The 24,299-nt window shown below is 36.1% G+C and overlaps 1 long non-coding RNA gene across 1 annotated transcript in view; it reads right to left on the bottom strand.

Annotated features, from left to right (window-relative positions):
- Positions 1 to 24,299, bottom strand: part of LOC120237330 — an 89,401-nt gene that overhangs the window by 63,574 nt on the left and 1,528 nt on the right. Inside the window, exon 2 of the long non-coding RNA XR_005529924.1 lies at positions 22,530 to 22,665. This is a non-coding gene — a long non-coding RNA (uncharacterized LOC120237330). The remainder of the gene's footprint in view (positions 1 to 22,529; positions 22,666 to 24,299) is intronic.

Here is a 24,299-nt window from a genome sequence, read left to right as displayed (position 1 = left end):
CTGCATATTTCTCCTATTCAGCACACTGAATATTTCCTGCCACTCCCTTCTAGCCTGCCGAGTTTCAGTGGACAGGTCTGCTACTACCCTTATGTGTCTACCCTAGTAGTTTAAGTGCTTTTTGTCCCTAGATGCTTTCAGAATGCTTTCTTTATCTTTGTATTTTGCCGGTTTCAGTATGATATACTGCAGTGACGACCTATTCTTGTTGAATATGAAGGGAACTCTGTGTCTCCTGAATTTGGATGTCTGCTTCCTTCCTCAGATTAGTGAAATTCTCAGCTATAATCTGTTCAAGTAAACCTTCTGCCTCTTTCCCTCTTTCTTTTTCTTCCAGAACTCCTATGATACAGATATTATTATATTTCATTGAATCCTTAGTTCTCCAATTCTCTCCTTGTGATCCAGTATTTTCTTATCTCTCTTTTTCTCAGTTTCATCATTTTCAATAATTTTATCTTCTATTTCATTTATTCTCCTCTTTACTTCCTCCATCCCTGCTCTCACTGCATCTAGTTTAGTCTGCACATCATTTACAGCATTTCTTAATTCATCATGTCTATTTCTTAGTTCCTTGATCTCTGCAGCAATAGATTCTCTGCTGTCTTCTATGCTCTTTTCAAGCCCAGCTATTAAACTTATGACTCTTATTCTAAATTCTTGATCAGATGCATTGTTTATATCTGTTGAGCAATTCTCTGTTATTTCTTCCTGTAATCTCTGTCCTTTATGGATCTTAATAGCTTGTTATGTGTCCTGCACCTGTGAGCACTACTATATTAAAAAGAGGTCACACACTGTCCAGGGCCTGGCCCTTCAGGACATGTTTATGGAGTTTACTGCTCTCTCTGTTACATGCTCTCTGTTATTGTGACTTTAGCTGCTTTATCTCCCTATTTATAATGGTGGCTTGGACCTTCTACCAGATGTGCTTTGATTTGTTCATTGAAATAACCCTGGAAAAATTTTTAAATGGAGGTATGGTGGTGGGGCACCTGGGTGATTCAGTCCGTTAAGTGCCTGACTTTGGCTCAGGTCATGATCTCACATTTCGTGGGTTCGAGCCCTAGGTTGGGCTTTGTGCTGACAGCCACCTCAGAGCCTGGAGCCTGTCTTCGGATTCTGTATCTCCCCCTCTCTCTGATCTTCCCCTGCTCGTGCTGTCTCTCTCTCTCCCTCTCTCTCTCTCTCTCTCTCAGAAATAAATAAAACATTAAAAAAATTTTTTAAAAGGAGGTATTGTGGTAAAAGAAGCCTTATCCCATACAAAGAGAGAAATGACAGATGATGGGAAAAAGAAAAGAAAAAAATTGATCAGGCAGATCTATAAATATAGATAGCTATATATATAAAGAATTGACCAAGAATGAAATCAGAACCAACTAATATCTGATGGTGCCTTGTAACTGGTGGCTGCACTGGTCTGGAGGAGGGGCTGTTTGATTAGGTCAGTGTCAATCATAGTTACCAGTCATGGAGGTGTATGGAGGGGCATGGTTTGGTGTAGGCAGGTCATGTCTGCACTGTGGGCCTGCTATCTGTTCCCTGAAGTTCCACCTTGTTGGTGATGGGGAGAAAAATGGAGACACTCCAGTCTCTCCTCCCTTGACCGGGTGTCTCAGACCACTCTATCTGTTCAGACCATCCTCACAGAGCCATGAAGGCTCAAGTGGGCCAGTTTGCCCCACTGCACAGTCTCCCATATCTCCCAGGTGCTTGGGTGGGATTCAATCCACGATGTCTTAAAGGATCCTACTCTGTATGCCCCAGTTCTGGGACAGTGCCACTCTGCCAGCCAGCCAACAAAGAGCTTCTGGCTGGTGGGTGCCTACAGGATTGTTTGTCCTTGGAGCAGCTATATGCCTTCTTCCCACAACACTCAAAGGAGGGGACTGCTCTCTTTGACTACACCTCTGAGATTGCTATCGAGTCCAGGGCTGGCTCCTCCTCCCCACTGAAGTGCATGTACAGGGAGGCAGGTCCCTGTCCAGAGAAAGACCCAAAACCTGGTATCATATTATATATTAGTTCTTTGTGTTTTCCATTCCCTGGTCTGTGGTTTTTCTCTTGTCTGAATACAATTCTTCAATTCCATAGCTTCTCTTTTTCTTCCTTTTGTCTCTCCATAGAAGGGGATCCCTCCCCTCCATGCCTATGCCACCCATTTTCTCTCTCCCTATTTGCAATCATGCATGTATGGCCTACCACAATGTCTCCATGGCCCGCTGGAGATTTTTCTGTCACTCTGTAGCCCAGATCCCTGGAATTCAAGTATTCTGGCCTCAATACTGCTGTGTTTGAGGGATGAGGGAACTTTGTGTCTCCTTACTTCTCTGCCATGTTGACTCCTCCTGATTGCTAAAATATTCTTAAACTATCCACTTCAACTTGCCTTCAGACACAGATTACCAGCATATGAAAGACTTAATCTCATTTTGCTTGGTTGTGATTAATACAGCACACTAATGAAAAAATGAGTCCTTCTGTAATTTGGAGCTGAGAGAAAACATTTCAATTAAGATTGGCTAAGAAATGATCTATGAAAGATTTAAACTAAACCTTGAATACAAGCAGTGTTTGTAGATGGAAATAGCATCCAATATGGAAACAAATATGGAAACAGAGGCATCAATACAGGACAACACAAGTGCTGTTTCTGAAAGTGTCAATAGATGTAACTGAAGAAAAAAAGTGTCAGAGTAGACTGAGTAACAAAATAAGGGTGGTAGTTTGTACCATATTATGGATCTCTTTGAGAACACATAGCCCTGAACTGCTTTCCAAAACTATTTTTATGATTGTGCTATTAACCTGCCCATTATAGTTAGTTGCGATTCGCTGTTTGGCAATACTTCAGTCCTGATAGTGCTTTCATTAGCTATTAAAAGCTAGGTGTTTATTAACGATTTCTCATTTCCTACAGCACTTCTATTTTGTCAGATATTTATAGCTAAAACATTTGATGAAGACTCTTACTTTTGGAAAATCAATAGGAGAAGTATGAATAACAAGTGACCCACTTTATTAAAATGCTTAGTGAAAAATGCAGTCTATTTGTCCAAGACTGATGCATGAAAGACAATTGTGTAGATTATGTAAACTGGCAAAGACAAACCTCTTTTGCACCAAAGCTAGAGGTGTTGGAGCTTTCTTCCAGTTTAACCTCATTTTTAAATTCACAATTGAGTGAGTTCTTTATGTTATTCTCCTTGTTTTATATTGTTCAATATACTCTTCTGTCTTGATTCTTAATCCATTAACTTGTCCTCAAAATCTGTCACTGATACCATTCTGTTAGTCACCAAGGCATTGCTTAGGGCAGGTTGTAATGCAGGCAGAGATTGCCTTCATCTGGCAAATTCCTTTTGTGAGTTCATTTCAAATCTATTTGAATGTTCAGTGCCTTCCTCATCCCTGATCATTCAGTTATGTCCATGACCTCAAGTGAAACCATTATGATACTTGTACTAAGTGTTATAATAGGATAGTTATAGGACTTTCTAAAAGCAATAACAAATCCAAGCTGGAAATCATTAGGGAAGGCTTCTTAATGGAAAAAAAACCTGAGGTTAGTCTGAATAATAATCCAGGACAGAGTGTAGAGGTAAATAAACTGCATGTTGAAATAAACAGCATGAAATACATAAATATTCACAGGAGAAAGAAGTGAAGCTTTGAAGGAACAGCAGATAAACTGGGCAGATTCGACATATAGGCAGTCAGTCTGAGACAGAAGCAGGAAACAAGGCTGACAAAGTGATCAGGGGCTGGTCCACCAAGTTCCTGCATGCCACAGCAGAGATGGGATCCTTCAGCCAGAAGGTGAAAAGAGGCCAATAATGAATTTTAAGGAGGAGTATTATACAAAACATACAAAGTTTAAGAAAGATTTTTTAGCTGCAGTGTAGAAGGTGGGTTAGAATTACCCAGACTGGAGATAAGGAGTTCAGGTAAGAAGGTATTTTAATATTCTGAATGAGATTATGGAGGCCTGGTTTAGAAACATGTCAGAGGGAATAAAGAGGAAAGATCTAGCAATATTGCAGAAGTAAAATCAACAAAATTTTGCGTTTAACTGGATGTGAGAAATGAGTGAAAATAACACTCTCTGAGGATTAAAAAGCATAAATATACAATGTTTCTTGCAAGCTAGTGTTCAAAAATCTTAGTTAGGGTTTTAATTCTGTTTATACCATGTTGTTCTGTCCATTACAGAGATAGAATTTCTTGCAGTTATACAGAATTGACTTCTTCTTAGTCTGAGGTTGTTTCTAGTACATATTTTAAAAAGAATTTTCATTATATGTATACTTTGCTGAATTCCTAATATAATGTCAATTAATTATTTTTATCCAGGTGTTATTGGTCTGGCAGTGGCTTCTCTGTTGAGTTGTGTAGCTTGGACCACTCTTTCTCACCCTTTCCCTTTCTCTTTCTCTGTCTCTCATGTCTCTCTCTACCTACAACCTATTTTCCAGGTGGTGGTGATAAAAGATTTTATCCTAATTGGGTAATAATCCATATCCTAAAATCTAAGTGCTGGAAACAAGCATCCCTCCCCCTTTTTTTTTCTCCTTTTAGTCTTGGCCAAATTGGCAAAGTGTCCATGACCTAAAAGGAGGGTCTGCAGGGTAGTCTTAGACAGTATGCATGAGCTGCTTCTTCTACTGAGTCAAGATTTTTATCAGCTTTAGGGAGTCTACAAAAAAATTTTAATTTTAAATGGATTTTAAATGCCCTCGCCCTTTTCTTCTTTTAAAATCAACATTTTCTGCCTCTTGTCTTTGTTTTTAAGTGTTAACCCACAAATTGAATACAGCCTGTGCTTGGCAAATGAATATTAAATGCTTTTTCCTGGAAATGTGTTTGCTCATTAAATTTGACAGTCATTGCTTATGTGGTAAATGTTTTCAGTGCCAAGAACTATCTGGCATGGCTGCCAGCTACAGGTCCATTATTTTAATTGCCTTTAACCTATAATCAATATTTACTGCTTTCCATAGAAAGAGACTGCATAGCTAAGCAGTATGAAAAGGAAGTTTACTTTTCTGCACCTTAGTTTCTGCCTTTAGATCTAAAAGATAATAGGAAATCCTTTCTCTGGGTACTACTCTCATTATCAAAACTGTTTGCTACCACTTATTTTGTGAAATGCTCACATCAGCCAAATCATGTCTATTTGAAAGAGTTTGAATTTATGGCTACATGAGATTCAAACTTCTGTTTCATCGTAAAGTTATCTACATCTTTTTGCTTTTGTTATTGGAAGAAGGTTCTGAATTTTAATAGCATTTATTGAGGAATGCATGCTTTCAAGCATAAAATCACCAGGATTTGCTCTGGGAATTTGGAGAACAGCTAAGCCTGCAGGTAGAAATCAAGAGATCCTAATTGGGAGTAGGCAGGGTGTAAAGGCTAGAATGGTGCTTTGATCTTTTAAACATGCAGGTTGTCAATGGGGAGCCATTGAAAATTATGAAACTGAGGCGACACTATGTAAATGGCATTGTAAAAAGATCACTCTAGTGGAAATGTGAAGTGAAAATCAAATTGTGGATTCAGGAAAAAGGGATACATCTTAATACAAACAAATAGTAATTAAAAGAAATACAGTAATATTATGCATCAGGAATATTATAATAGTGTGTGTGTGTGTGTGTGTGTGTGTGTGTGTGTGTGTGTGTGTATACAGACCTTGGCACATGAATCTTCACTGCAAGTTTATTTTTATAATAGCAAATATTTGGAAAGAGTCTAAACTGTCAAAAATCAGAAATTGATAAAGATGCCATAATTCAGATTTATGAAGTCATTGAATTTGATTTCTAAGAAGTATATTTAGTTGGGGCACCTGGGTGGCTTAGTCGGTTAAGCGTCCGACTTTCGCTTAGGTCATGATCTCGCGGTTCTTGGGTTTGAGCCCCGCGTCGGGCTCTGTGCTGACTGCCAGCTCAGAGCCTGGAGCCTGTTTCAGAGTCTGTGACTCCCTCTCTCTCTGACCTTCCCCTGCTCACGCTGTCTCTCTCTCTCTCTCCTAGAAATAAATAAAACATTTAAAAAAATTTAAAAAAAGAAGTATATTTAGTTATATAAATTAATGTTCATGATACATGATTGACATAAAATAATATGTGTGACACGTTAAGTGAAAAGTACATATGTATGCGACAAATTCACATGATATACAGATGAACACATCTAGAAGGAATCATGAAAATGCTATCTATCTCTAAATGGCCAAATCATAATTTACTTAAATTATCCTTTTATTTGGCTTCATTTTCTAAAGTTTTACAGTGAGTGGCCATTGTAAGCATAATTTCTGCAAGTGCCCACATGATCAGATATTATACTGCTATGGTGTGAATGTGGTCATGAAATTTGAGAGGAGGACACAATTTTGGAAGTCAACATTAAATTTTGCTTAAGTTTCTTTGGATCCCTAATAAATTTCAAAAAATTGACCAGTATCACCACCAATGAAGCCATTTTGCAAACATTAGCTTGATGTGTATCATAACCTTACTTCATTGGAGAAGAAATGTATGAAGAGAGTTGACAGTTTCACAGTCAAGGAACTCATGTGTGATGACTTATTATAGTACAGCATATAGCCACCTGACATAGTTATACTAGTCATGAAAAACATTGACGTTTTCAGTTACATAGATATTACTGTGTCTTTCCTTTTTTAAAGTTTATATTTTTATATATTTTATTTATTTTTGAGAGAGAGATAGAGACAGCATGAACAGGGGAGGGTCAGAGAGAAAGGGAGACACAGAATCTGAAGCAGGCTCCAGGCTTTGAGCTAGTTGTCAGCACAGTGCCCGACGCAGGGCTCAAACCCACTAACTGTGAGATCATGATCTGAGCTGAAGTCGGACACTTAAACAACTGAGCCACCCAGGTGCCCCTGTTTATTTTTGAGAAAGAGAGAGATAGAGAGACAGAGAGACAGAGAGAGTGCTCATGAATGGGGGAGGGAGACACAGAATCTGAAGCTGGCTCCAGGCTCTGAGCTTTCAGTACAGACCCTGACACGGGGCTCAAACTCATGAACCATGAGATCATGACCTGAGCTGAAGTAGGATGTTTAACTGACTGAGTCACTGCAGCACCCTGATTACTGTCTCTTTTCAGTAAAGTTTCAATTCCCATTTATTCTAACAGAAAGGGTCTGTAGCTAAAATAGAACTTACATAAACTAAGCAAAAAATTTATACAGTAAACATCATGTATGCTTAGGATGAAAATAAATGTTTTAACCAGTCACAGACAATATGTTGCAACTAATACATTATGATATACATCATTCAAAAAATATTTTTCAGGGGTGCCTGAGTGACTCTGTCAGTTAAGCATCCAACTCTTGATCTTTGCTCTGGTCAAAAACTCAGGGTTCATGAGATAAAGCGCTGTTTCAGGCCCCCAGCCTGCTTGAGATTCTCTCTCTCTTTCTTTCACAAAATAAATAAATGAACTTAAATTTTTTTCATTGTCTATCTTGTGCAAGGCACTGTGTTAACTCCTGTAGAGCATACAAAAATTATAAAATGTATTTTGATCTCAAGAAGGTAGCTGTCAAACAGTTGAAGTGACCTAAGAATTGACAACCAGAAAAGAAGGTAAGATAACAACAATAAGAATCATACAGATCAACTAATTTAATGGAGGAGCAAACAGGACTCTTAAATCTTAGATTTTTAGAAGAAACTGAGGGCAATACGATAGGTACTAAGCACCCTCCCTCCTCAGAGAGGACCAATACACCCAGGACTTGCCAAGAAATGATGAAACCTATTATTATTAGCCATCATTAGCCCCATCATGTATTTACTGACAAAATGGGAACTATTTATTAAATGGTTTTCAGCTAAAAGAAAAGTTGCTGTATAGAGGAAGGTTTCTAGAAACTTAAAGATTAATTTTGCAATTAGTAAGTATGTAGTTGGCAATTGATAGCAGTCAAGAAACTGAGAGATCGCTTCTTCAATAGTCCTAGGTCTTAGATGAGTAGGGGTAGGAATCTAGACATATAAATAATTTTGTTTTTCTTAAGAAAACCTTAATTTCTCATTTTGACTATGAAGTGTTTCTTCAAAGAGCCAAATTGAGTGACTGCTGGTTTGAAAACACTGCTTCACTCAGCAGGTATTAAGCCTATGCCCACATGCATCAGGTAACTAATTCCTTAAGAGTTTAAGCCATATGTCACATGATGGCATAAACAATATATATTGTTCTCCAATAATTTTTTAAATGTTTATTTATTTTTGAGAGAGAAACAGTGAGAGAGAACAGGGGAGGAGCAGAGAGAGAGGGAGACATGGAATCCGAAGCAGGCTCCAGGCTGTCAGCTGTCTGCACAAAGCCTGACGAGGGCCTCGAACTCACAAACTATGAGATCGTGACCTGAGCCAAAGTTGGATGCCCAACTGACTGAGCCACCCAGGTGCCCCTGTTCTTTAATATTTAAAATAATGATTTGGTGACATGTAGAGTTAGACAATATCTACAAAACAAGCTTTGTTCTTATCTATTTCATTATAACAAGTAAGCACAAGAATCTGAGAAGCAACTGATTTATTTTTAGCAGAATGGGATAAAATGCTGCCACTGTGCCTCTAAAGCCAAGGCAAGGAAGTGAATTATCCAATCAATATTTTCTGAGACACCTGGCTATTTGATAAAATATATAAAATAAAATCCCTACCTCATTCTTTATACCATCCAAATTATTCAAATGGACAAAATATTTAAATATGAAAATAATCCATCAAAATTACATAAGAAATCTTTTAACTTTTGGAAAGCATTCTAATGGGCAAGGCAATAATTTGAACTGCATAAAAGAGAAACTTGAAAATACAAATATTATAAAGGCTCTTTATGGGACACACATATATATATTGAGTCAAACACACAAAAAAAGTTACTCTATGTCCTCATAGAATATAGAGCTCCTGAGGCAGCTCTTAATGATCCTTACTCATCCTTATGTACTTTCCTCCCTGTAAGTGTGGGCTGGACTTAGTGACTAGTTTCTAACACATAGAGATTGGCAGAAATGATGGATGTGGCTTCTGTTATTAGGTTACAAAAATACTGGCTTTCTCTTCCTCCCTGGCTTTTGTGCTTCCTGATAACATGCCGCCCTATCATGTGGACAGTTGGGCAGTCTGTGGAGAGGCCCAAGTGACAAAGAAACAAGACTTGGCAGCAACCATGTTAGTGAGCTTGGAAAGGGGACTGTCCCACAGTTGAGCCTTTAGATGACAACGACAGCTTGCTGAGACATTGAGCCAGAGTCTCCCAGCTAAGCTGCACCTGTTTTCTTCTACCTGTTCTACAGAAATGATGGGATAATAAATACTTGTTGTTCCAAACTGCTAAGTTTGGGGACAATTTGTTACACAGCGATAATTAATAAACCTCATAGTTCTTAAAATATAAATTAAAACAATTAGAAATAATTATTCACATATCATATTGACAAAGATTAAAATTTAATGATGTCTACTCTTGACAGAGGGACTTTGGCTTATTGTTTGTAATGGGTAAATTGGTTCATTTTTTAAGGGAAGATAATTTATCAATGTACACTGAAGTCTTAAATGTTCATACCCATTCACCCAGCAATTTATGATAGATTATCTGTATAAGTGCCCAAACTATGTGTTCATTTATAGAAAACTGATTATATTAACTAAGGTTCACATATGCAATGGAATATCCTATGGAAGTGATGCTAAGTTATCTTTGCATTATTTCCCATTTCATTTAGCTCGATTTTCACAACTGGCTCTCACCCTTGACCCTGACAGTGTTTTTAACAATGTTCATTCTATCTGTTAGTAGGATAGTTTGAAGATTAAGATACTGACTCTAGGGCTGACTGTCTGGGTTTGCATCTCTTTGCCACTTCTTTTGTGAACTTGGACAGCTTAGTCTATGGTTCAGCTTCTTTATCAGTTAAGTAGTAACTAATATTGTCTTCTAGATATGTTGTGAAAATTAAATGAGTTAATGTAAGGTATTCATTGTAATGTAAATCAAGAATGGTGACTGGAACAGTACAAGGATTCTAAGTTTCTTTCTAAATTGTCAGTATAATTTCCCAAGTATAGAATTTGGGAATGTTTTTGGGGATGGCTGAGCAGCAGGTGCTTTCAGGGATATGATCTTAGAATAGTTTCATCACATCTGCTCTTGGTGTGTATCTCTTCTTATTGTCCTCCATGTTCAGTGCTGTCCTCCTACTTACTTACCAGGAGAACTGTATAGATTGGGCTAAGACCTCACTTTAGAATATTTAAATGAACTGCTTTGGATATTAAAAATTATTATTTTCACAGTATTTTCTCATATTTTCAATATGCCCTTGCAGTCTTTTGGAAAAAAAAAATAAGGTAAATGCCCTTGACCCTACCAACAACCTCATTGCATTTCTTATTTTTTTCATGTTTTATTTATTTTTGAGAGGAAAAGAGAGCACGAACGGCGGGGGGGGGGGGTAGAGGGAGAGAGGAAGACACAGAATCTGAAGCAGGCTCCAGGCTCTGAGCTGTCAGCACAGAGCCCGATGTGAGGCTCAAACTCAGAGACCGCGAGATCATGTCCTGAGCCAAAGTCGGATGCATAACCAACTGAGACACCCAGGTGCCCCAAATTTCTAGACGAACCCACAGTTACCAAAATGCTGGTATCCAGGCACCACTCTGATGGTCCCAAAACCAACTTGACAATGCTCATGGAAATCCACAGTATGCAGCATGAAAGAGACTATGACTAAAATCCAAAGGGAGCATCAGTGATAGAGCAAATGCTTTTGTACACAGAAATGGGAAATGCACATAGAACATATGGCATTTAAGAGGATACATTAAGAAAGTTCCCAATGGCCAGAGGGAAACTGGAAAGAAAGACTACCTCACTCAAGCTACAATATTTAAAATAATCCTTCAACCTAAAGAAGGAAAGTGCCATTAGTACTATGATTTTTTTATCTAAAAACATCACAATGTTTTTTCATAATTTTTCATAATTATGAAAAAGGTATAGAAGATTATTAAAATGGCATAGAGATTGATAGGGAAAGCCAGACAAAGGAGGGTGAAAGCTTAAACTAAGGTCATGGCAGGGAATGGAGCTGAATTTTGGAAATTCATCCAATGCAGTATAGGAAAATATATAAACAGGATGAGGCTATGGATATAGACATATATGCGTGCAGAGAATTTTACTATAAATCTAAAATAAGTAATTAATTTGTATTGAATACCTAAGAAAACATGTCTTAGTCATGGTAATCTCTACCTACAATCCAATTCTTACGGGACAAGATAAAAGAAGTGGATGGATGATACAATGCTGGCTGTTCTCCATTATCTAGTTTGGAATCATTTTAGAATAATTACCTAGCCTAACATTTGAAAAACTAATATAATGTTGGTACTCGATGCAATATTAGAATGGCTCTATATTGTGGGTACATTTATTTCAGCCCAAATTATAACACTATTAAATTTCTTTTATGAAACATTAGAAGTAATCTGACCTTTTTTAAATGTTTATTTTGAGAGAGAGAGTGAGAGCATAAGTGGTGGGGGGTGGGCAGAGAGAGAGAGGGAGACAGAGAAAATCCCAAGCAGGCTTTATGCTATGAGCACAGAACCCAACATGGGGTTTGATCTCACAAACAGTGAGATCATGACCTGAGCCAAAATTAAGAGTTGGATGTTTAACAGACTGAGCCACCCAGGTGCTCCTAAACATTTCTAGTTTTTTTGGCTTTTTTTTTTTTAAACTGAGTTTTCCTTTAGGCTTAACAACATGAATCTCTGCACTCTCACAAACTGTTTAGTCTTTCTGGAAGAGATTTAAAATACTGATATTTCTTTAAATAATTTAATGAATAAATAATACACACAAAATCATTTGTAGAATGTATAAAGATAAAAATTTTTAATCAACACTGTTGCTAACTTAAAAAACATAAGGTACTTTATAGTAAAAGAATATTTAAAATATGATCTAATTATATTAAGCATTATTTCTTCTAGAGCTATCCACCGTGATTGTCAAGGCCATTATAGCATTTAGAAATGTAAATGTGTCAAGTTTTTTCAGTGTAAAATTCTTAGAAGTCTGTTTATTTATTTATTTTTTGAGAGGGCATGAGTGAGGGACGGGGAGAGAGAGAAAATCCCAAGTAGGCTCCACCCTGTCAGCAAGGAGCCCAATATGGGGCTCAGTCCTGTGAACCATGAGATCTTGACCTCAGCCAAAATCAAGACTTAGATGGTTAACTGACTGAGCCACCCAAGACCCCTTAAAATTCTTAACAGTTTTAATCAAAATGTTCAAAATTTTTGGCATGGGATATTTTTTGTAAGTTGTATTATATATATATATATATGTTTTATTATTTATATATTATATATAAATATATGTTTATAAAGTAATATTTCAACAAATTCCCAATACCTCTATATATTGTATTATACGAATATTTTCTTCTCATTTAGCCTTCAGGACTTCAGGACATTCAGGAACCATGAAGGATCTGAGATTCTGCCATACTTGCAAGTTAGCAAGTTTCAATGATGCTACCAGTTTCATGGATATTGAAAACTGACTGACACAAGATACCTGGGTCAGGAAAAATAACAACAACAAAAAAGGACTTGATTATCCATGGTGAAGCAAACAGCAAGAACAGGACATCTGGGAAATCTCCTTTCGCTAAGTCCCTCAGGAGTAGTGTGAATGAGGCCATGTGAATCCTGCCCATGTAGTGGCCTTAGCACTGCAGAGGAACTCTGGATTTAGGTAACTTGTGTGTTTTTGAATGGGCAGTAAGCCTTTGCCCTTTGCTCTGGAAGACATTCTCTTTATTCTATTGCATAGTAAGCATGCTTGCTTTTGCTCCGGAGAGAGACACTATTTCCATCTATCAAAGGCTGTTAGCTACCCCCAAATCTATGAAAAGATAGTTTGGTAACAAAAGGAAGTTAACTGCCTGCTTGTAAGACATGCAGAAACATGAGAGGCCCATGGAGAACTGTCTCCCAATAGACAAAAGAAAAGCAGAAGCAAAGCATTACATTGCCAGACTTACAAATGATGTTCCAGGGATGTAACACTAAATCTTCCATGATGGCCCCCACCACCACTTACATAAACAGTTCGATTCACACCAATATTGTGAATCTGAAAATAATAATATAGGGGTGTCTGGGTGTTTAGTCAGTTAAGTGTCCAATTCTCCATCTGGACTCAGGTTGTGATCTTATGGTTCCAGGCCCCTGTCGGACTCCTCACTGACAGCATGGAGGCTCCTGGGGATTCTCTCTCTCCCTCTTCTCTGTCCCTCCTCCACTCTCTCATCTTCTCTCAAAATAAATAAATAAACTTTAATAAAACTGTCAACACAAAAAGAAAATAATATTCTAATTATATGATCTGTAGTGGATATTATTTATTTAGATCTTGCTCAAAAAATATTGTTACTATATTTAATATAGGAACGTTCAATATATGTCAATTTATAAAAACACAGAAAATTATTTTCTACTGGATATCTATGCCAATTTACATTAGCATGAGGTGTATACAATTCCTGCAAATTTAAAGTATCAAATGAAATATGGCACTGACACTTTTTAGGAATATTTTTACATTTCAAGTCATTTGAAAGAGCAAGGAAAAACATGTTATTCAAATTATATGGATTTACCTGGATAAATCTTAAAAATGTTTGGCTTATTTTAACATTCTATCTTGGTATACTTGCCTACAATTTCTAAGCACCCTGCTGTATAAGTTTATAAGATACATATCTACCATCTTTCTTTCATAGAAGACATATTATTCTTGTAGAAGAATTCATTATTTTAAAAAACTATTTAAAAATATTTACTTAAGATAGTAGGTTTATGCCAGTCTCTGGTCTGGCCAGGACGTGTCCAAATCAGGAATGTTCTCTGTAGACATTTCCTGCTTTTTACTTCTCCCAACACATAATTTTAAAAAAATACACAGAAAAGAGAAAATAGTACAATGAAAATCTACATACCTTTCATTTCAATTAACATACTAAGATTTTATCATGTACCTTTTAAACAAAAATTTGAAAGGAAGTTTATATGTTAAAATGCTTCCCTCTTATATTACTCCAATATGATTGGGTTTTTTTTCCTCTTAAAGTGAAAATTTTCCCGGTACAAACACATTTACTTATTTTATTCATCTTACAATAAATACAAAATGGTTTTTAAATAACAGTACTAAACTCTGTGAAAAAGAAACCTAATTAGAAGCTCAAGATTTGATTTCCTTTTTAACCTTAAAATATATTCTACTATGTGTATATTGTCAGAATATTAGCTGAGTGACTTGAATATTTTTCTCTATATGTGTGTAATATCAATTTACTATGTAAATAAGGTTATCTGTTTCTGATTTTTTTTTTAGTTTGGGTTTTTTTTTCTCTACAGTTTTATGTTAGGTCTTTATTTTAAACAACAAATTATATAGTAAATTATTGCTTCCATCCCAATTCTCTCCTCCTATTTGGACCATCCCTAGAGGTGATTTCTTTATTCATTTCTGATTGACCTTTTCTTTCTTGTAACCCATCTTGCATTCTACTTGACAAAAATTGGCCAAAAGGGCATAGAGAGATAAGGAGGCAATGTAAGAGAAAGATCCAGAGAGATCCTTTCTTAAATTAAAGGCAGCAAAGAGTCCTGCAACATCTTTTCTCACTTACTAGCTATAAGTAATTTATGACTATTCCTTAATTTTTTTCAATCACATACAAATCATTTGTGTTGATAGATTATTCATCCTTCTATTGATAGACATTTGGATTGTTTCCAATATTTTCCTATAACAAATGCCTCAATGAAAACTTTATATATATGTATATATATATATATATATATATATTTTTTTTTTTTTTCTTGTTTGTGAAGAAGTATCTTTAAGATGTGATTCTCTGAGTCAAAAAGTAAATGCAGGGGTGCTTGGATGGCTCAGTCGGTTAAGCTTTGGAGTTTGGCTCAGGTCATGATCTTGCAGTCCTTGAGTTTGAGCCCTGCGTCAGGCTGTGTACTAACAGCCCAGAGCCTGGAGCCTGCTTCAGATTCTCTGTCTCTCTCTCTCTCTGCCCCTCCCTGACTCATGCTCTATCAAAAATGAAGAAATGGTAAAAAAAAATTTTTAAAATAAAAGTAAACGCAGAGGTAATTTTGTTGGGTACTTCTAACTTTCCCTGCATTAATATCATAACATCTGGAACTCACACCAGCAATGTTTGAGAATGACAATCTCCCTGCAACCTTACCAAAAGATTGTATTTTCAAGCTTTTGAATATTTGTTAGCATAATATACTTTTTTTAAAAAAGTATCTTTTTTTTAAAACCTGCCTCCAACTTAAAGACCCAGATGTGATTACAGTCTTACAATTTTCCTGTGTTTGCCCAATATATGCTTAAAATATATTAATTGCACGATCTATTTACCATATGGATTATAATATCAAGGACAAAGCATTTGAGGGAATCGCTTTTCATGGAACCATAATGATAGGAAAATCATAAGTGTGTAACCTGCTCAATTTATCTGCTCAGATAGGAGTCGATGCCATGAATAAATGAGTAAAAGTGGTAATAATTGAGGTCTTTACTAACCACAGTCCAACGATTGGTCTGGTAAAACAAAATAACAAAAATTGGGGGACTGCCCATTGTAAGTAATTATGCATGGCATTTGGTTGAAAAATCTCTCTGGCTTTATACTAAGGGGAAATATATATGGGAACAGAGAAGTTTACTCCTTTTTATACCATCATTTGGCAATTTTATCAGATGTTTTACTATTAAAACTAATTAAATTAACTATAAAATCTGTTTATGGTAGAATTTTTTTTTTAATAAGAAGACATTTTTAAAGGCCTAAGTAACTGTACTTTTAAACAGAGTCAGTGGCTGTGATCCAAACATCTTAGGCCATATTTGAACTCTGTAGCTCCATTCTATTCATATAAGCATGTCTACAGTCAATGCCATGATGAAAATCCAGACTTGAAAATTAATCCTCTTTTATGATTCTTTCCATTTACTGCCCAAGCCTCTGTGGCAGCCAGCTGGAACACCAGCTTATTCCTAATGTTGCTACGGGCTTGGAAAAAGGGACAATATTCATACTACCAGGAAAAATTGCATAGATTTATAGACCTGGGTAGAAATTTATGGAGTGTAAAATCTAAATCCCTGGCTTTTCAGATTAGTAAACTGAGGCATGGAAAAGTCAATTATTGCTCAAGGTCAGATAGCAATGATATCTCAGAGCAGTATCTGAAGCCCTTCTTCTCATCCTTCCATTCTCATGTGCTTTCCATCACATCAACAAGAGAGAAAAGGAATACCATCTTCATTTAATAATTTTACTTTCAAATACCAGTTTATTTACATATATATGTAAATATGTTTTTGTAAATATGGTTATCTATACTTCTATCTACGTATTTTCTAAATCTGGTGTACTTCATATAGCAATATTTTAATCATGAATTTAGCCATGTTTCTGTGTTAGTTTTGATTTCTTCATAGTAATAAAACAACCATTTTTATTTAGTGAAGTGTAATACACTGAAACATGAAGCTTATTCAGACCATCTGAACATCGTTTCCAAGCCTCTTCTAAGAACAAGTTTGCATGGTTCCAATCTATCCATTAAGAGAAAAAAAATCTATTCTACCATCTCTATAAATTACCAAGATATTGTCCTATTTTTCCATGATATATTATGGAGATATAATCTAATAAACTGCGTTATGTAGTTGCTATGAAGGAACAGGAGGGATGAGAATGGATCATCACATCCAAATTTTTGATAACCCTTATTTCTTTTGTATTATATATCACTTAAAAGCTAAAATGCCTATTTGGGATAACAACATGAAAGTTCCATGTTGGATCATGTTAAAATCTAATTGATATGTAAGATAATTGCAAGGTCTTCCATTGTTCCTCCAAGATTCAAAGAAGGATGCTTTTAATATTTAAATATTAATAGTAAGAAGTCAGTCTAACAGAGATCTAGTGTTTGATATCCTTGAGTTTAAGTGTAGTTTGGGCCTTTCTTGTGCCTTTGACCACAAAATATTGCCTTTCTTAAACTTCATTACTTCATCTGTAAAGTGGGATTAATCTCAGCTTCTTTACAGTTTTGGTTTTTGGAACACTCTAAGGATATGTATGTAAAGTAACTATAAAGCTACTCACTGTAATTTACTTTCTCATTCCACACTCTGCAATATATTACAGACATTACATATATATTCACTTTTTTTTCATCTAATCTGGGAGAGTCTCAACTCTACAATAACAACAACAAATCACCAATATTTTCTGATATTTAAATAGGTATATTATAAAAGCACATCAGTGCCAAGTCTGACAGCTAATACAGGTTTGTTAAAAATAAATTTTCATGAGCATTTTCGTGTATTTCCAAGATTCCCTGTAATTTCTCCCCTGATTTCACAATCAATACATCACTTATAACAGAAATACATCCATCCTAATTTCAAGGGGAGAAAATCCTTACATTAAAAGCTGAGGGCTGTTTTGATAAAGCTTTCCAAGAACAAATTACAAGTACTTAGCAAGGAAGTGTACCTTCTCTGTGGTAATTCCTCTGTGGAGTTCTTGTCCTGAATTAACTGGTTGGCCTACCCACCATTAAATTGCAAAATCTACATTTCCCTAGGTGACGTGCTATGATGTCAACTCAAAGTAGGCCCATATAGCTTTAAATACCCAGATGCAGAGACTTTACCTTGTAAATGAGATATTCATCTGAAAGTTGTTCTTAAACAGTGTCTACCTAGCTGGGAGTAAAGTGGAGATTTGACGTTTTCATCTTAGTTCGTTACTGCACAATCAGTCATTTTGATTTTCTCTGTACTCATTCAAATCTTCACTCCCCCTATTAGGACAATTGCAATCAATTCCTGTTTTATTTCTAAGATGCATGCATATTCTCCTCTTACTTCATCCTACACTACCCACTAGAAGTTGGTGTAATCAAATTACTCCTTAGTTATCTATAGGTTAGTTTTGGGGCTCCTTATGTTGGCATTGGAAGTGTTTTATAGTAACTTGCTCTTCAAGTCTCCCTTATGCAAGTTATGCAGTGTAACCAAATGGATCATCCCAGGAGCCCCAAAACAAATCTTTTGTTTTTTTGCCTCCTAATCCCTTTCCCTACTGTTTTCCTTATCTTGTCAACACTAAATCCTAATCATTTATGCTCTAGTTAAGTTGCTCCTTTCCATCCTCACTCACCACATCTCTAGCTTTTCCTCTTATATCAGTGGTTTTTAACTTTGGCTGAATATAGGACTCAACCGTCAGTAAAAACTGGTACTTCAGCCTCACTCTCACAGATGCATACATAATTTGTCTGGGGTAGAGTGTAGGTACTGGGATTTTTAAACTCTTCCCAGGTGATTCTATGTAGTCAAAGGTAACAACCACTGTCATGTGCCTTTCAGTTATACATTACATGCATAGCTTATTAACTGATTTAATAAGACACATACCATCTTTGTGATGTTCATGTTATTTTCAGTTTTGAGGGGGTAGCTCTTACACATCTGTATGAATTTTCATATTCTTATGTGACTGCTAGTGTCATGTATAATTATTTTATAGCTTTCCTATATTGTAAATATATAAAATACATAAAAATAATTTAGTCACCACTAAATATACGGCTTTTAAATTTATAATTATATAAATTAAGATTAAAATCTGTTTCTATAACCTCCCACCACCAGAATTAATCACAACCAACAAATTATTACATAGCATTTCAGACACATTCATAAGAGGCAAAAAGAACAAGTTGAAAGGCTCTGATTAGCTTGGTGAATTCAGATAGTTACTAGGAAGCCAATGTAGAGTGGTAGGAAGAAATGGAAGCCATACAATGACATAGAGACAAATCATGTAAGAACTTTGGCTCTTACTCTGAGAGAGAGAGAGAAAGATTGAGAGAGAGAGTCATTGAAGCATTGCAGAGCCTGAATAAGAGTAATGTCATTGTCTGACTTATATGTATTAGAGATTATTTTTGTAGGGACTCCTGGGTGGCTCAGTCAATTAAGCATCTGACTGTGGCTCAGATCATGATCTCCTGGTTCATGAGTTCAAGCCCTGCATTGGGTTCTGTGCTGACAGCTCAGATCCTGGATCTTGCTTCAGATTCTGTGTCTCCCTCTCGCTCTGCCCTTTGCCTGCTCTGCTCATACCCTGTCCCTCTCTCTCAAAAAATAAATAAAACATTAACAAATTTTTTTTAAAAATTATTTTTGTAATGTAGAGTGAAGAGCTAGAATTGATGGGGGATTAATGGTAGAGTTTCAGAGAAGAGGTGAGGGAAGTGGGAAGAAAACATAATCTTTAGGAGACTGCTTTCATAATTCAGGAAAGAGGTAATAGCAGTGTGGAACACAGAGGTAGACATGAAGATGATGAGAACTATTATGATTTTAGATTTATTTCTGAGAGTAGAAACAGTGGGGTTTGCCATTGGATTGGATGTATATGAGACAGAAAGGACTTAAGGTTGACTGCAAGGTTTTTAAACTGAGCAAATGACAATCACATAGTAGCAACAAGTTTAGACTCCTTTTGTCATTATGAGAAGGAAATGATAATATCTACATTGGATTACTGTTAGAAGTATTAAATCAGGTAACATGTAGAAAATGCCTAGGATGGGACACAATCAATGCAGACAGTGAAGTTGTTGAGATGTGAAAGATTAAATCATCAGCTTAAGCATCTATTGACTATGAGACTTGAATGATCACTATGTGCCACTTCAATTATATGGCCAATCTAGCCATGCTGGTCAAAAATATCTAACAAGACTAGTGACTACTTATCCTGAATCCTTGAAACTTAAAACCCCATAGAAAATTGGGAAATCCAAACTCTGCTGTTGAGTGATTGGGTGTTAATTGGCTGCTTGAGGTTTGGGGGGAGAACAGATGGTCATAGGAAGCATATATTTAAATATAACACATTAATGCAATAAAAGAAATGGTCTAGAAAGGAAAAAAAAAACATAGCACTGGATATTGTAACCTGTATAAGTTCAAAGCATTGGAGATGATGGGGGAGAGAGGTGAATAGGTGGCACATGGAGGCTTTTTGGGCAGTGAAAATACTTTCTGTGACACTATTATGATGGATACATGTCATTATACATTTGTCCAAACCCACAGAATGTATAACAGAATAAACTTTAATGTATACTACTAACTGTGATGTACAAATGTAGGTTCATCTATTTTAACAAATATACCACTATGTTGAGGAATGCTGATGACGGGGGAGGCTATCTGCATGTATATGTATCTGAGAGGTAGTGGGAAATCTCTACAAAATCTTTGTACCTTCTCTGCAATTTTGCTGTGAACCTAAAAATTCTCCCCCACCTCAAATAATAAAATCTCAAAAAAAATTTTTTTAATGTTTATTTTTTAGAGAAACAGAGATGTAGTATGAGCAGGGGAGAGGCAGAGAGAGGGAGACAGAGAATATCAAGCAGAATCCAGGCTCCAAGATATCAGCACAGAACCTGACACAGGGCTCAAAGTTGTGAACTGTGGGATCATGACCTGAGCCAAAGTTGGATGCTTAACTGACTGAGCCACCCAGGCATCCCTAAGAAGAGTCTTGAAAAGAGTCCACGGCATATAGTAAAATAGAACCAAAACTTGAGTATCTCCAAAATGAAAATCATTATACATTCAGCAAGACTGGCATAGAGTGGGTACTTCCAAATTGGTTTTCCAATCAGTAAACAAAGAGTTAATAACATATCAGGAGTATGAAGAGGATTTCTGAGAGTCCCAACAGTGATTTAACACTTAGTATAAAAGGGGATGGGTTCAAATACAAGATCTTTCATTGTTGTGCTGTGAGACAACTATTTTGAGCCTTATTTTATCTGTGAACAAGGGATAATAATTCTTACCTCAAGGGTTTTTAAATGAATTAAAAATATAAAAGTTCTGGAATGTATTGGGCCTGGCATATAGTAAGTTTTCAGTAAATATCAGTGGTTAGATGGCACTGAAGGAAAAGATACTTGAGACTAAGGAAGGAGGAAATGTGTTTACAAAGCCTTGGTGAGAAGAGATTGGAATGTAAACAAGATCACACAGATGGCCTCCATATTGCTAATGGCTCCAAGTGTCTAAGTTGCTTGTTAAGTAAATCTGTAAGTAATTTATCAATAATACTGTTCAGTTTCTCACATCTTATTCTTGGTGTTGCTAGCATTAGTCTAAATTATCACGCAATTTCAGGTATTATAAATCAGACACACTTATACCAGGTAGACATAACTGTCCATCTGGCTATAATTTGGATCCAAGGGAGGAGCTACTCATGCTGGACAAGCATTTAGAGAGGCACACTTGTAAACAACCACTGCAAAACAAGCATTACTCTCTATTATTGAGTGAACTTCATGAAATGGCAACTTAAAAGATAAACTTCCTATTTTGGTTAGCCAGAAAGTTTTCCAAAATAGCATGTAAATAAACGTTATTCTTTTTTGGTTGATCCTGATACATTTTATCCAAACTTCAAGGGTACTCATGAACCATTTTTATATTTTCAAACAAACATGACAGCGTGGTGGTGAATTTTATGTGTCAGCTATAGGACGCCCAGATACCTGGTCAAATGTTCTTTCTGGTATGTCTAGAGAGTGTTTCCAAAAGAGATTAGTATTTAATTGGTTAAGGGAATAAAGCTAATCTCCAATGTGGAGATTATAATAATAATAATATATATATATATATATATATTCCCACCCAATGTGGGTGGGAATTATCTAATTCATTCAGGGCCTGAACAGGAAAAAGTGGAGGAAGGTTGAATTTATTCTCTGGCTATTTGAGTTGGAACATCAACCTTCTGCCTTTAGAACTCTTGGTTTTCTGGCTTTTAGATTCAGATTGGAATCTACACTAACAGTTCTGCAGTTCTCCAGTGCTGGAAATTCACAACAGGCTTTCCTGGATCTCTAGCTTGCAAACCACAACAGGTAGTGGGACTTCTCAGCCTCCTAACAGTATGAGCCAGTTCTTGTATAATGATCTCATTCTCTTCAATAGATGGATGGGGAGCTAGAGATATGAGAGAGAGAGAGAGAAAGAGAGAGAGAGAGAGAGAATTGAAAGAGAAAAATAGAAAAGGGGGGATAGCTAGAGATATGGATTGATAGTTGTATCCAATTAGTTCTGTTTCTCTGGAGAACCCTCATATACATAAATGTAAATATATACCCCCAAAATTAGAAAATTGGTTGTGCCTTGCTCATGGAATTATAATATCTTAATGGGAAGTTGTTTACATTACCAACTAATGATTGGAACCTGAATCAGCATTTTCCAGTTGGGATCTAAAATACCTCATGCTAGTCCCTTACCTGTTTTCCTTTAGATTCACTTCATCCTTCTCATAATCTACTCTACAACACAAAGAACTGTATTTCCCAGATATGCCTGCCAATAGGTTTCTGGCTGTGATGTACCAATGGAAGATCTGGTAAGGACTGGAATGTGCTAGAAAGGGAAAGCCAAAATACTTTCAGACTTTGAGCTCAGGAGAGTAGCATTTCCAGCATCAACTGGAACTTTTCTGTTGCAGGCTTTCATAGGACAGTCTTTTCATGGTCCTAGATCTACAGAAAAGTCAACCCAGCTTCTGGATTTTATCTGCTAGTCCCAGATCCTGAGTCCCATGATGTCACCCACCTAGAGGTGCTAATAGCTTTCTGGCATTGCTAACTCCTGGAGTGCCTTACTGTACCATGTGAGATTTACTAGCTTTTCTATCCCTTGTGCAATAATTTCTTTGTGATCCTCTCTCTCTCTCAGAAATAAAAACAATTATATATATATATATATATATATAGTGATCCTCTCTCTCAGAAATAAATAAAAATTATATATATACACATATATGTATATATATAGTGATCCTCTCTCTCTCAGAAATAAATAAAAATTTTTAAAAATAATATCTTTGTAATCTACTACCTTCATTCGAAATGGTTACAGTGATTTCTATTTTCTTCATTGTATTTGATTCCTGAGAAATAAAAAGTGCTGATTTCCTCCCAGATTTATTGAGTTATAATTGGCAAATAAAATTGCAATATATTTAAAGTATACTATGTGATGATTTGATATATGTTTTCATTGCGAAAATGATTCCCTCTGATAGAGTTAATACTCACAAATTTACCTTTTCTTTTCACGAACATTTAGGTTCTATTCCCTTAGCAAATTTCAATTACAAAATACAGTGTTATGAGTTGTAGTCACCATGTTATGCATTAGATCAGACGTCATTCACTTTATAGGTAAAAGTTTGTACACTTTTATCAACCTCTATTTCCCCTGCTTCCAAGCTCCTGACAACCACTTTTCTATTCTCTGTTTCTAGGACTTAGACTGAAAGGTGATTTAAAAAATAATAATAGTAAAAAACCAATCTTAGGAAGAGATATCTCAGCAAGGGTTTCTTGCTTGTAGAAATTCCCAAAGTCTTTAGTATGCTAAAGTTCAGAGTAGATTTTCAAGGGAGAAATATGTGCAACACCTCCCTAACTTATTACTCCCAAAAAAACCTGTTTTCTCATTAAGTATCTAAAAATACCTTATAGTAGTAGTGTTCCACAGAACATAACTTGGAACATACAAGAACATACACAGAACATACTTAGCAAAGTAAATTATTTACAGTCTGAAAATTTGCATATATAAGACATGATGAACCGCTATTTATACTTTCCACCTGTGACCGTTTGACACACTTCTGGCTACAAAATCCTAGAACAAATAAATTGAAAAGCAAAGGAAAGATGCATGGGCTCACAGACACAAAAATCATCTCCCTCATTTTAAATCCATTTGTGATATTATGGTGGGCAAGTTATTTCATGCTGAAACACTTTTTGCAAATTTGGTAATTGGATCCATTTTGTGGAGTGTGCACCCTGGAAATGCCACTGCATTTCGTTTATAATCAAACCAACGGGGTTTGAAATGATATTAAATGTGCCAGATTGGGGGAAAAATCCAAATGGATTCATACAGAATGTTATTAACTTGGAAATGGCTCAATGGGCATTTGGCATTTTCACATTGGTAGGTTTAATTTGTTGAGTGAGAACAATGAACTAAGAGACACA

This window comes from Hyaena hyaena, unplaced genomic scaffold (genome assembly GCF_003009895.1).
Source record: "Hyaena hyaena isolate Hyena2069 unplaced genomic scaffold, ASM300989v1 scaffold_177, whole genome shotgun sequence".
NCBI lineage: Eukaryota > Metazoa > Chordata > Mammalia > Carnivora > Hyaenidae > Hyaena > Hyaena hyaena.
Note: the sequence above shows the minus strand (reverse complement) of the source record. Positions and strands in the feature narration are given on the sequence as shown.